Source organism: Delphinapterus leucas, chromosome 11 (assembly GCF_059928025.1).
Source record: "Delphinapterus leucas isolate spDelLeu-1000000601 "Yukka" chromosome 11, BTC_Dleu_Yukka2, whole genome shotgun sequence".
NCBI classification, from domain to species: domain Eukaryota; kingdom Metazoa; phylum Chordata; class Mammalia; order Artiodactyla; family Monodontidae; genus Delphinapterus; species Delphinapterus leucas.
The window spans coordinates 8,887,339-8,897,489 of NC_143139.1; the positions used below are offsets into that span (position 1 = coordinate 8,887,339).

A 10,151-nucleotide genomic window follows, 5' to 3' on the forward strand; every position below is an offset into this window, starting at 1 on the left:
TGTATTTTCTAACTCTATTCAGTGAGAGGGGCTAGAATCAGTGACAGGTTAGTAGCCATGAACACACCACCTAGCTGCTAGATCTTGGTTTCTAAATGCCATCCTTCAGTAAAGGGAACCAGGGGTCCTTGGAGAAGTGGTTGTTTCCAGGGCTAGAACATCTTGGGTGTCAGAAAGTAAGGAACTGTTTAAAAGAAAAAGAGATGGAACATGTCAAAAGGTATCTCAAAGAGCACTCAACGGCCAGTAAGAACTTGAGCTACGCAATAAATAATGATAGTACTGGATTATAACCCAAAGAATAAAATACGTATTCTTAGGTCCATCCTGAGATTAATGAATGAATGGATGAATGAGTGAATGGGAAAATGGTCACTTTTCCTTGCAGAAAAATTCCACTTAATATATTAGAACACCACACTAATATTTAACCACAGGCAAGATCCATCAGAGTATAAATAGGATATCTGCATAGTCTTAAAGTATCTCCCACAAATATTTAATATTTATAACGGGAGCAACAGTAAGTTTACAGTAGAGAGTCCTGGTAGATATCACCTTAGCCAAGAAGTGAAGGTTAACATGACCAATAATACATACTGACATAATGTGCCCCTGATATGATGCGCTAAGAAAAGCACAGCCGATGGCACCTTCCCAATAATGCACAACCTCAATCCAATCATAAGCATGTATCAGAAAACCCCGAATTGAGAAACATTCTACAAAATAACTGATCAGTACTCTGTCATGTCAAGGTCATGAGAGACAAGAAAGACTGAGGAATACATTGGAAGAGCCTGACTAAGGAGCCATGATGACTAAGTGTAATGTGGAATCCTGAAGGAGATCCTGGGACAGAAAAAGGACATCACTGGAAAAACCTGGTGAAATCCAAGTAAGTTCTGTACTTTAGTTAGTAACATTGAGCTGAGGTTGATTTCTTAGTGTTGACAAATGGTATACGGTTATGTAAGATGCTAACCTAAGGAGAAGCTGGGGGAAGAGTATACAGGAACTCTCTATACTAATTTTGCAACTTTTCTGTAAGATTAAAATAATCTTTTAAAACTGACATTAAAAATTAAAACAAAAAAGGAATAGGATAATGTAAAATGCTATTTTGATATAAAATTTTCAATGAAATTGACATTATTGTAAGATAATGTTAATTACCAAATTTAACTCAAGAAGCTTAGGATAAGTTGAATAGAAAATAACCATGAAAGAAATGGAAGTTATAGGAAAACAGCTGCAACAACCTATCACTATAACCTCCACCATCAATGGACATAGCAAATTTTGATATATAAATTTTTATATCATTAAAAAACATAATTCTTACTTAAATTGTTCTAAAATATAGATAAGATTAACAAGTTTCTAAATTCATTCTGTGAGGTTCACAAAAAAAATATGTAGACCTGCAAAGATATTTCATTAGGAAAAATTTTCAGTTAACATCTAACTAGTCAACACTGTGTTAGAAGAATAATATGTTGAAAGAGGATTGCAAGCACGGTTCAGTATTAGGAAATACTGAACCCTGCTTCTACTATTGACCTTCTACCCCTGCTGATGGCCTCAAAATTTTTACTGAGAAGTTCAAGGAAATCAGAAAAGAACTGTCTCACCTTAACAGCCACCAAGGTGACCAACCATGAGACGTGCTGCACGATGATAATCTGTGACTAACCCACAGGCAATTCTAGCCCTATTTTCTGGCTTCTCTCCCATTATAGTTGAAGCCTTCTTCCTCCTTTTATTTCTACTCTGAATTTCAACCCACATTGGCTAGTCAAGGATTTTGCTAGCTTACTCCCATACCAATTCCACTCTTGCTCCAAAAGTCTATTCTCCACCCCCATTCATTTTAAGATCACATTATTCTTCCATTCCAAAATTTCCAGTGTATTACCACCATTTTATTCCATCAGAACAAAATCCAAATTTGTTACTATGGCCAACACCCTACATGATTGGCTGTCTCTGAACTTGCTGACTTCTTTACTTAATTCTATACTCCATTCTAGACCCACTGATCTTCCTGCTATTCCTCCAGCATACCAAGCTTGTTCCTACCTTTATCAATCATGCTTCCTCACTTAATTCAAATTAGCTCAAATTTCACCACTTCGAAGCCTTCTCTGAATACACAAAAACCGTCCATCTCGTTAAGCTCCTTTTTAAAAAAATTTTTCTTCTGGTAGATTTTTTTTTAAAGACCTAATACTTGTTAGAGCAGTTCTAGGTTTATAACAAAATTGAGAGGAGGGTACAGAGATTTCCCATGTACTCATGTCCCCACATATGCATAGCCTTTCCCATTATCAGTATCACTCACAAGAGTGGTATATTTATTTCAATTGATGAACCACATTGACATATCATAGTCATCTGAAGTCCATACTTCACCTTCAGGTTCACTCTTGGTGTTGTATATTCTGTGGGTTTGAGCAAATGGATAATGACATGCATTCATCATTATAACCTCATACAGAGCATTTTCACTGTCCTGAAACTCCTTGTGCTCTACCTGTTCATCTCCCTGCCTACCCCCACAGCCGTGGAAGCCACTGATCTTTTTATTGTCTCCATAATTTTGCCTTTTCTAGAATGTCATATAGTTGGAAGCACACAGTATGTAGCCTTTTCGAATTGACTTCTTTCACTTAGTAATATGCACTGAAGTTTCCTTAGTGTCTTTTTGTGGCTTAAAAGCTAATTTCTTTTTACCACTGAATAATATCTCATTGTCTGGATGTACCACAGTTTATATTTATCCACTCACCTGCTAAAAGCCATCTTAGTTGCTTCCAAGTTTGGGCAATTACGAATACAGCAGCTATAAATATCCATGTGCAGGTTTTTGTGTGGACACAAGCTTTCAACTCCTTTGGGTGAAGTACCGAGGAGTGTGATTCTTGGATCATAATGGCAAGAGTGTTTGTTTTATGAGGAACTGCCAAACTGTGATCCAAAGTGGCTGTACCATTTCAAATTCCCACCAGCAATGAATGAGAGTTCCTGTTACTCCACATCCTCGCCAGCATTTAAACCAAATGTCAGTGTGCTGGGTTTTGACGATTCTAATAGGTATGTAGTAATGTCTCATTGCTGTTTTAAATTGCATTTTCCTGGTGATGTGTGATGTGGAGGATCTTTTCATATGCTTGTTGCCATCGGTATGTTTTCTTTGGTGAGTTACACGCTAAGGTCTTCGGCCCATTTTCTAATCGAGTTGTTTGTTTTCTTATTGTTGAGTTTTAAGAATTCTTTGTTATATTTTGGATAATAGTCCTTTATCAGATGTGTCTTTTGCAAATATTTCTCCCAGTCTGTGACTCCTCTTCCAACTCTCTTAACTGTCTCTTTTACAGAGCAAGAGTTTTTAATTTTAAAGAATCTGGCTTATTAACTATTTCTTTCATGTATTGTATTTTTGGTGTGATATCTAAAAAGGCATGCTTTTTTTAAAAAAAATTAATAGTCTTCACTGTCAGATAGCCAGCATTCAAGATCCCTACTTCTTGGTCGTCACGGTCTTGTGTAATCCCCTACCAGATTATATCAGAATTGGCCTGTGTGACTGATGGCACACTGATGGCAGAAATGGCGGTACGTCACTTGTAAGATTGAGTTACGAAGGACATTGTGGCTTCGTCTTGGTCACTCTCTCTTGTTCACTCTCTCTTGTTCTTCAATCTCAGTCTCTCTCTCCCTCTCTCTCTCTTTCTCATCACTTGCTTTGGGAGAAGCCAGGTGCCTTAGCCCTATGAAGAGGACCCATCCTTTACAGGCGAGTCTCTTGGATCCTCCCATTTGGTTTCACAGAGGGGAAAGCACCAAGAGGGAGGAGAAGAAAAAGTCTTCTACCTCCAGTCCTTCACTTCCCACTTGGCTTCTGATAACAACTTCACTCTCCCCAAATTGTTTCTAACCTGGATGGAGGTGGGCTGAATGACAGGGATGGGTCTGCTTCCTCCTAGTAATCCCTGCAGTGAGGTGTCCAGCTCCAAGTGCTCAAGAGTCTTTGGTAGTGACTATTATTAAAATGAGAAAGATTTTGTTTATAGGTGGATCATATAATCACCAAGGTCAACTCTACTCTGTAGAGTTAAATTACACTTACATTTCCTTCCTTGAAAAACTTTTTGTTTTCCTGGAGTTAATAATCATCTTTTTCTTCATTTGCTTGGTTTCCTTTCACGTCTCAGTCTTCCTGCAACCTCCAACAGACCTGTTAAATCTCTCTCAACAAAATCTTTTTCACCCTCAAACACTCAGATAATTTGCTTTTGCCCTGGCAATTCCCTTTTCTCCTTCTTAAGTAGGATGATATACGTCCTGGGTTAAAGAAAGCCTTTCTTGGTTTTCTTCTTTGTTTGAAGTACATCCTACCATATCTTATTACGAATGAGTGCATGAGAGGCAAAATATTTAGAGATTTTTATGTCTGAGAATGTCAATTCATAATTTGACTGGATATAAGATTCTAAGTTAAAATTATTTTTACTAAGAATTTTTACAATTCCTGACTTCCACTGTTGTTCCAGTATCATTCTGATTCTCAATTCTTTGCATATGACTGCTTTTCTCACTGAGAACTTCAGAATCAACTTTTTATCCCTAACATTTAATTAGATATATGTTGATGTGGATCTTTTTTCTATTTCTTGTACTGGGCACTCAGTATTCCCAGAGGGTCTTCTGTCCTGGGGCCTGCACTTTAAAAGAGGCCCCACACAAACACCAAAACAAAGGCATTGTTTTTTTCTTTCACTTTCATTAGAAAATATTTTTAAAGTTCAGCAAGTAAATTAAAAAAACAGGAATTGTGGGAGAGGGGCACAATTGAACATGGGGTCCCCAAGGCCTGAGTATGCAGGATTGAGAATGTGTAAAGGTTCAGAATAAGTTCACAGCTTCTGCCCTGGGGCATCTGACAAAAAAAAAAAAGGCTACTTTTGCTTAAATTTAGTCACCTCAAATCAATCAAAAGCATGAAGGCAGACAGGTTCTCCCACCCCCCCACTGTAACTACACTCCCAGTCACTCCTGTGCTCAGTGGTATAGTTTGGGGAGGTGCTTAAAAATTCCTGGAAATCCTAAATCAGAACTGAGGCAAGGGGGAGGAAAACTTGCCCAGCAGGTTCCCACAGGAGCTTGACCAGGTCAGTCCTGGGCCCGACCAGCTTCCAACCTGCTGTTCCAGCAGACATCCTGCCCGCTCCCTTCTCCCAGCTTGCAGGGACAGTGTCCATCCAGGGGAACTCATGGCTCCCTTGGTCTCTAGGCTTGGTCTAAAAGGCAGTCTCCAAGGAACAGGCTTCGGGAGCCAGACAACATGGGAAACTTGACCTGAACCTAGGGTCTGTCTTGGTTTGTAACTTGTGAATATTTAGAGATATGTATGCAGGCCTCCATTTGTATTCCTGCACCTGACCCTGCAATGTTAAGTGTGAGCCTTTGGATAATAACTGGACACTTTCAACATGGAGGATCATCCTTAAATTCTGGAACATATGTTGTAGTGTCCCATTGATAATTTCTTTCCCAATATATTCTGTTTTCTTTGAAATTTGTGTTGAATTTTTTCTCACCTATTAACCATCTCTTTGCACTTTTGCTCTGTTTTATGGAGGAGTTCTTCATCTTCTATTGAACTTATTATCAACTAAATTTACAAGGACCAATATTTCTTTTTATCTTCTGGTTGACTATTTAATAGCATCCCGTTCTTGTTTGAAAGATGCAATATGTATTCTTTTTCCCTCAGAATATATTAATTACAGTTTCTTAAAGTTTTCTTCTACTCCTCATATTGTCTGTTTCCTCTGAATTTTCCTTTTACTGTTTCTTGCGTCTTATTTGATAGAGATTTTCCTCAAATGTCTGGTGATTCTTTGCTTTCTGTTCATACATTGGAGTTAGACACCAAGACGGTCAGAAAACTCTATGTGCATTGAAAGAGTTTTTGTAGAATCATGTACCTCACGGTCGGATGATTGAGTGGCATGATAGCTGTTTTGTTAAAACTTATCTCCAGGTGCTGTCTCTGAGACAGCTCTGCTGGCACTTTGGAGCTGGCCAGGGCAAGAGGTTGGACATCTCTCCATTTATTTTATAGGCTTTCACTTGATTGTCCTGGTTTTTGAATAGCATCTCACTCATATCTTCTTCCATAACAGTTGTCCCCAACTGTCCAGTGCCTCTCTGGTTCAGTTTTTCTAGACAATAAACCTACTCTTTCCTGATGCAATAAGGGAGGACTGTTCCAGTCACCTGTCTCCCCACCATCATCACTCCTCCTCCAACCCAATCTTCACGTGCCTTGTGTCTACAGTCCTTGCGCCTTGCCAGGGTTCTGTAAGACCATTGGCTGGCTTCTGTTTGGTACCACTATCCCTGCCCCCAGACGTGCACAACAGCTATTGGAGTTTTTCTCCTTTCTGTTATGTCATTAACCATTCTGCTGGTTTTCAGTCCTTATAAATTGTGGCTGTTAATTGTCCTGTAAGTTTTATCAGAGATGATGTTTGCATTTCTGTTTCTTTTCTTGTTGTCCTTGTTTGGACTTTGAGAAGAAAGGGATAGGAAATATTTTTACTATTAACACATAAGTTGCTCTCAGTTATGTTAAGGAAAAAATTGACCAATAGGCTAAAAAATCAAAACAAAGGCTGACAAAGGCTTATAAACCAAGGCTTCTTTTCCCATCCTTCCAGTCAAACAGCTCACACCAGGGTAACCAATGACTTCCAGCTTGCTGAAACATGTCGGTGGATATGTTTCAATCTTCATCTTAACTTGCTTCTCAGAAGCAATGGACATTATTTACAATTCTGTCCTACTTAAAACACTCTCTTCCTTTGGCTCCATGATACTGTGTGTACCTGTTTCATAGTCTAACTCTCTGGTTGCTCTACTCCTTACTTTTTTCATTTATCAAATATTTATTGAGTCCCCTTCCACACCAGTTATTTTACTAGGAGTTTAGGATGAATATAAAAATCATGATTCCCACCATCTAGGAGTTAAAGCCTTGCATGTCCTTTGCAGATGCATATGCTTCCATTTAGCCACGAAATTATGAAATTCCTCTAACTTTGTTTTAGATTCTTTTCTCACTATATACTATCTCCTTAGAAAAGTTCATACTAAAAAAAAAAAAAAAGGTAACTGTGTGAGGCAGCAGATGTGTTAACTTGATTGTGGTAATCATTTCACAATGTATGTGTATATGAAATCATCACACCGTACATTTTAATTCTATACAATTTTTAAAAATATAGAACACTTCATAAATTTATGTGTCATCCTTGTGCAGGGGCCATGCTAATCTTCTCTGTATCATTCCAATTTTAGTATATGTGCTGCCAAAGTGAGCACTATATACAATTCATCAATTATACCTCAATAAAACTGGAAAAAATAAAAATAAAAACTCATCCTTGCCCGTGGCTTCAATTATTATCTGTGTGCCATGATACAAAGTTCTGTGTCTTGCCAAGACCTCTACTGAGTTTCACACCTTTACCTATATGACATCTTCATTTAAATATTTTTAAGGTACCACTCAGTACAGTATTTCCAAAACAAAATTAATCTGATAATCCTAACTCTAGAGACCACCATCCAACCACTCATGCAATACAAAATCTATAGCTTTAGCTCTGTGTCATTCCATACAAGATCCACCACCAATTTTTGTCCCCTTTTCTAAATATTTCTCAACTTGTCTCTATGTCTATCACCACCTCTGTTCACCTATGCTCTACAGTATCCTCCCTACTTGGTGACCTGTAACCATTTTCGCTTTTCCTCCAAATTCTTTTCCAAGCTGTAGTCTGCAGCCAGGGTTAGCTTTTCAAACTGTATATGTGATAATGCAATCACATATTTTTTATGTGATTTTTTTTAACCCAACAAAAACCTATTCTGTCCAGCCAGAGGACTAGGAAACAGACAGCCTAGCATGGCAGAAAACATTTAGACAATAATCCCTCTTCTACAAACACCACAGAAAGAGCTATGGCCCCAAGTGGGGAGTCTAGACTTCCACACATGCCTGGCTGTAACAAGATGCCCAAACCTGTGCCAGAGTGAAGTTAGAGAAGACCGAGGAGGAACTGGAACTTTCATCCCCACTTGAAAGTTTAAGACCCTCATTTTCCCCCCACCCCACAGAGTTAGTGGCAACCAGATGGGGAGCCTGGACGTCCTCCCTCATCCAACAGTATCGAAGCACTCCCTCCTTTCCATACTGGGGTGGTGTCAGTGGAGACTACACGGAAAGTAGTAACAAGACACCCCTACTCCTCCCAGACAGGGTGATATCAGTGGAGGCCTTGTGGGGAGCCAGAATTCCATCCTTCACCAGGCAATTATGGGGAACCCCTCCCCTGCTTGGGAGTCAACACAAGTTGAGGGGGAGACCTTTACTTCTGCCCCTACCTGCCAGTAATTCAGTACCCCCACCTTTTACCTGCTGGAGTAGTATCACAGAAATCCAGCTAAGACAGAAGATTTAAACAAGATCCAGAGCCTCTAATACCTAAAATGTCCTGTTTCAATTGAAAATCATTCATCATACTAAGAATCAGGAAAATCTCAACCCGAATAAAAAAGACAATCAGCAGATGCCAGACGAAAAGGCCAGAGATATTAGAATTATCTGACAAAGAGTTTCAAGCAGTTGTCATAAAAATGCTTCAATGAGCAATTATAGACATGCTTAAAACAACTGAAAAAAACTCAGCAAAGAAATAAAAAGTCTTAGCAAAGAATCAAAATCTATAGCAGAACCAAAAGGAAATTTCAGAACTGAAAATTATAATAACCAAAATTTTTAAACTTAATGGAAGGGCTCAACAGCAGAGGAAAACAATCTGTGAACTTGAAGACAGAACAATAGAAATGACTCAATCTGAACAACAGAGAGAAAAGAGACAGAACAACAAACAAACAGACAACACAAAATACCTATCAGATTCTCAGGGTCCTGCAGGAGTATAACAAAAGGCCTAATATTCACGTCATCTGAATCCTAAAAGAAGTAATGGCTGAAAACTTCCCAAATTTGGCAGAAGACATAAGCCTAAAGATTCAAAAAGGCAAGCAAATTCCAACCAAGATAAACCCAAAGAAATCCACACCAAGACACATCATAGTCAAATATTTGAAAATAAAGACAAAGAAAAAAATCCTGAAAGCAGCAAGAGAAACAACTTATCTATAGGGGAAAAACAATACAAATAGCAGAAAACATGAAAGTCAGAAAGAAGTGGCACAATACTTTTTAAGTACTGAAAGAAAAGAACTGTCAATACTGATTTTCATATAGTAATTTTATCTCTCAGGAATGAAAGGGAAATAAAGACATTGGATAAAGGAAAACAAGAGTTTGTCACCAGCAGATCTACCTGAAAAGAATGGCTAAAGGAAGTTCTCTAAACAGAAAGAAAATGATGAAAGAAGGAACTTTGGAACAGCAAGAAGAAAACAATGGAAAGGGGGAAATATGGGCTGATAAAATACATCTTCCTTTTTCTTTTGAACTTCCTAAGTATGTTTGACAGTTAAAGCAAAAATTAGCTAATACCTTCTGATATGGCTGTAAATGTGTGTAGAGAAGTATTTAAAACAATTATAAGCAGAGGAGGGTAAAGGAAGACATACAGGGAGGCAAGATTTCTACAGTTCACTCAAAGTGGTAAAATATTGACCCTCTTAGACAATGAAAATGTATGTGTATATAATGTAATACCTACAACAACCACTAAAAAAAAAAGCTGTACAAAGAGATACACTCAAAATACTATAGATAAACCAAAATGGAATTGTAAAAAAATATTCAGGTAGCCCACAGGAAGGCAAAACATAGAAAATAGAGAAATAACAAGATAAACAGAAAACAGAAAGTAAAATGGTACACGTAAGCTCCAAACATATCAATAATTACATTAAATGTAAATGGGCTAAAGTAAACCAAAATGCTTGAAAATTGGGGAGGTTCTGGACTAAAGAAACAGAATAGCCTACACCAGTATAAAAATTTGCCCAATATTTGTATTTATATATAAATTGCACACACTTTATGTAAACCCATCTAACATTGTTCAGAATAGGATAACACCTGTCAAGGGCCA

The 10,151-nt window shown here is 38.0% G+C and overlaps 1 non-coding gene across 1 annotated transcript; it reads right to left on the reverse strand.

Annotated features, from left to right (window-relative positions):
• Positions 1-7,285: 7,285 nt before the first annotated feature.
• LOC115802869 (U6 spliceosomal RNA) lies at positions 7,286-7,392 on the reverse strand. Its single transcript, XR_004023448.1, has one exon. It is a non-coding gene; the product is annotated as a U6 spliceosomal RNA (small nuclear RNA).
• Positions 7,393-10,151: the final 2,759 nt, after the last annotated feature.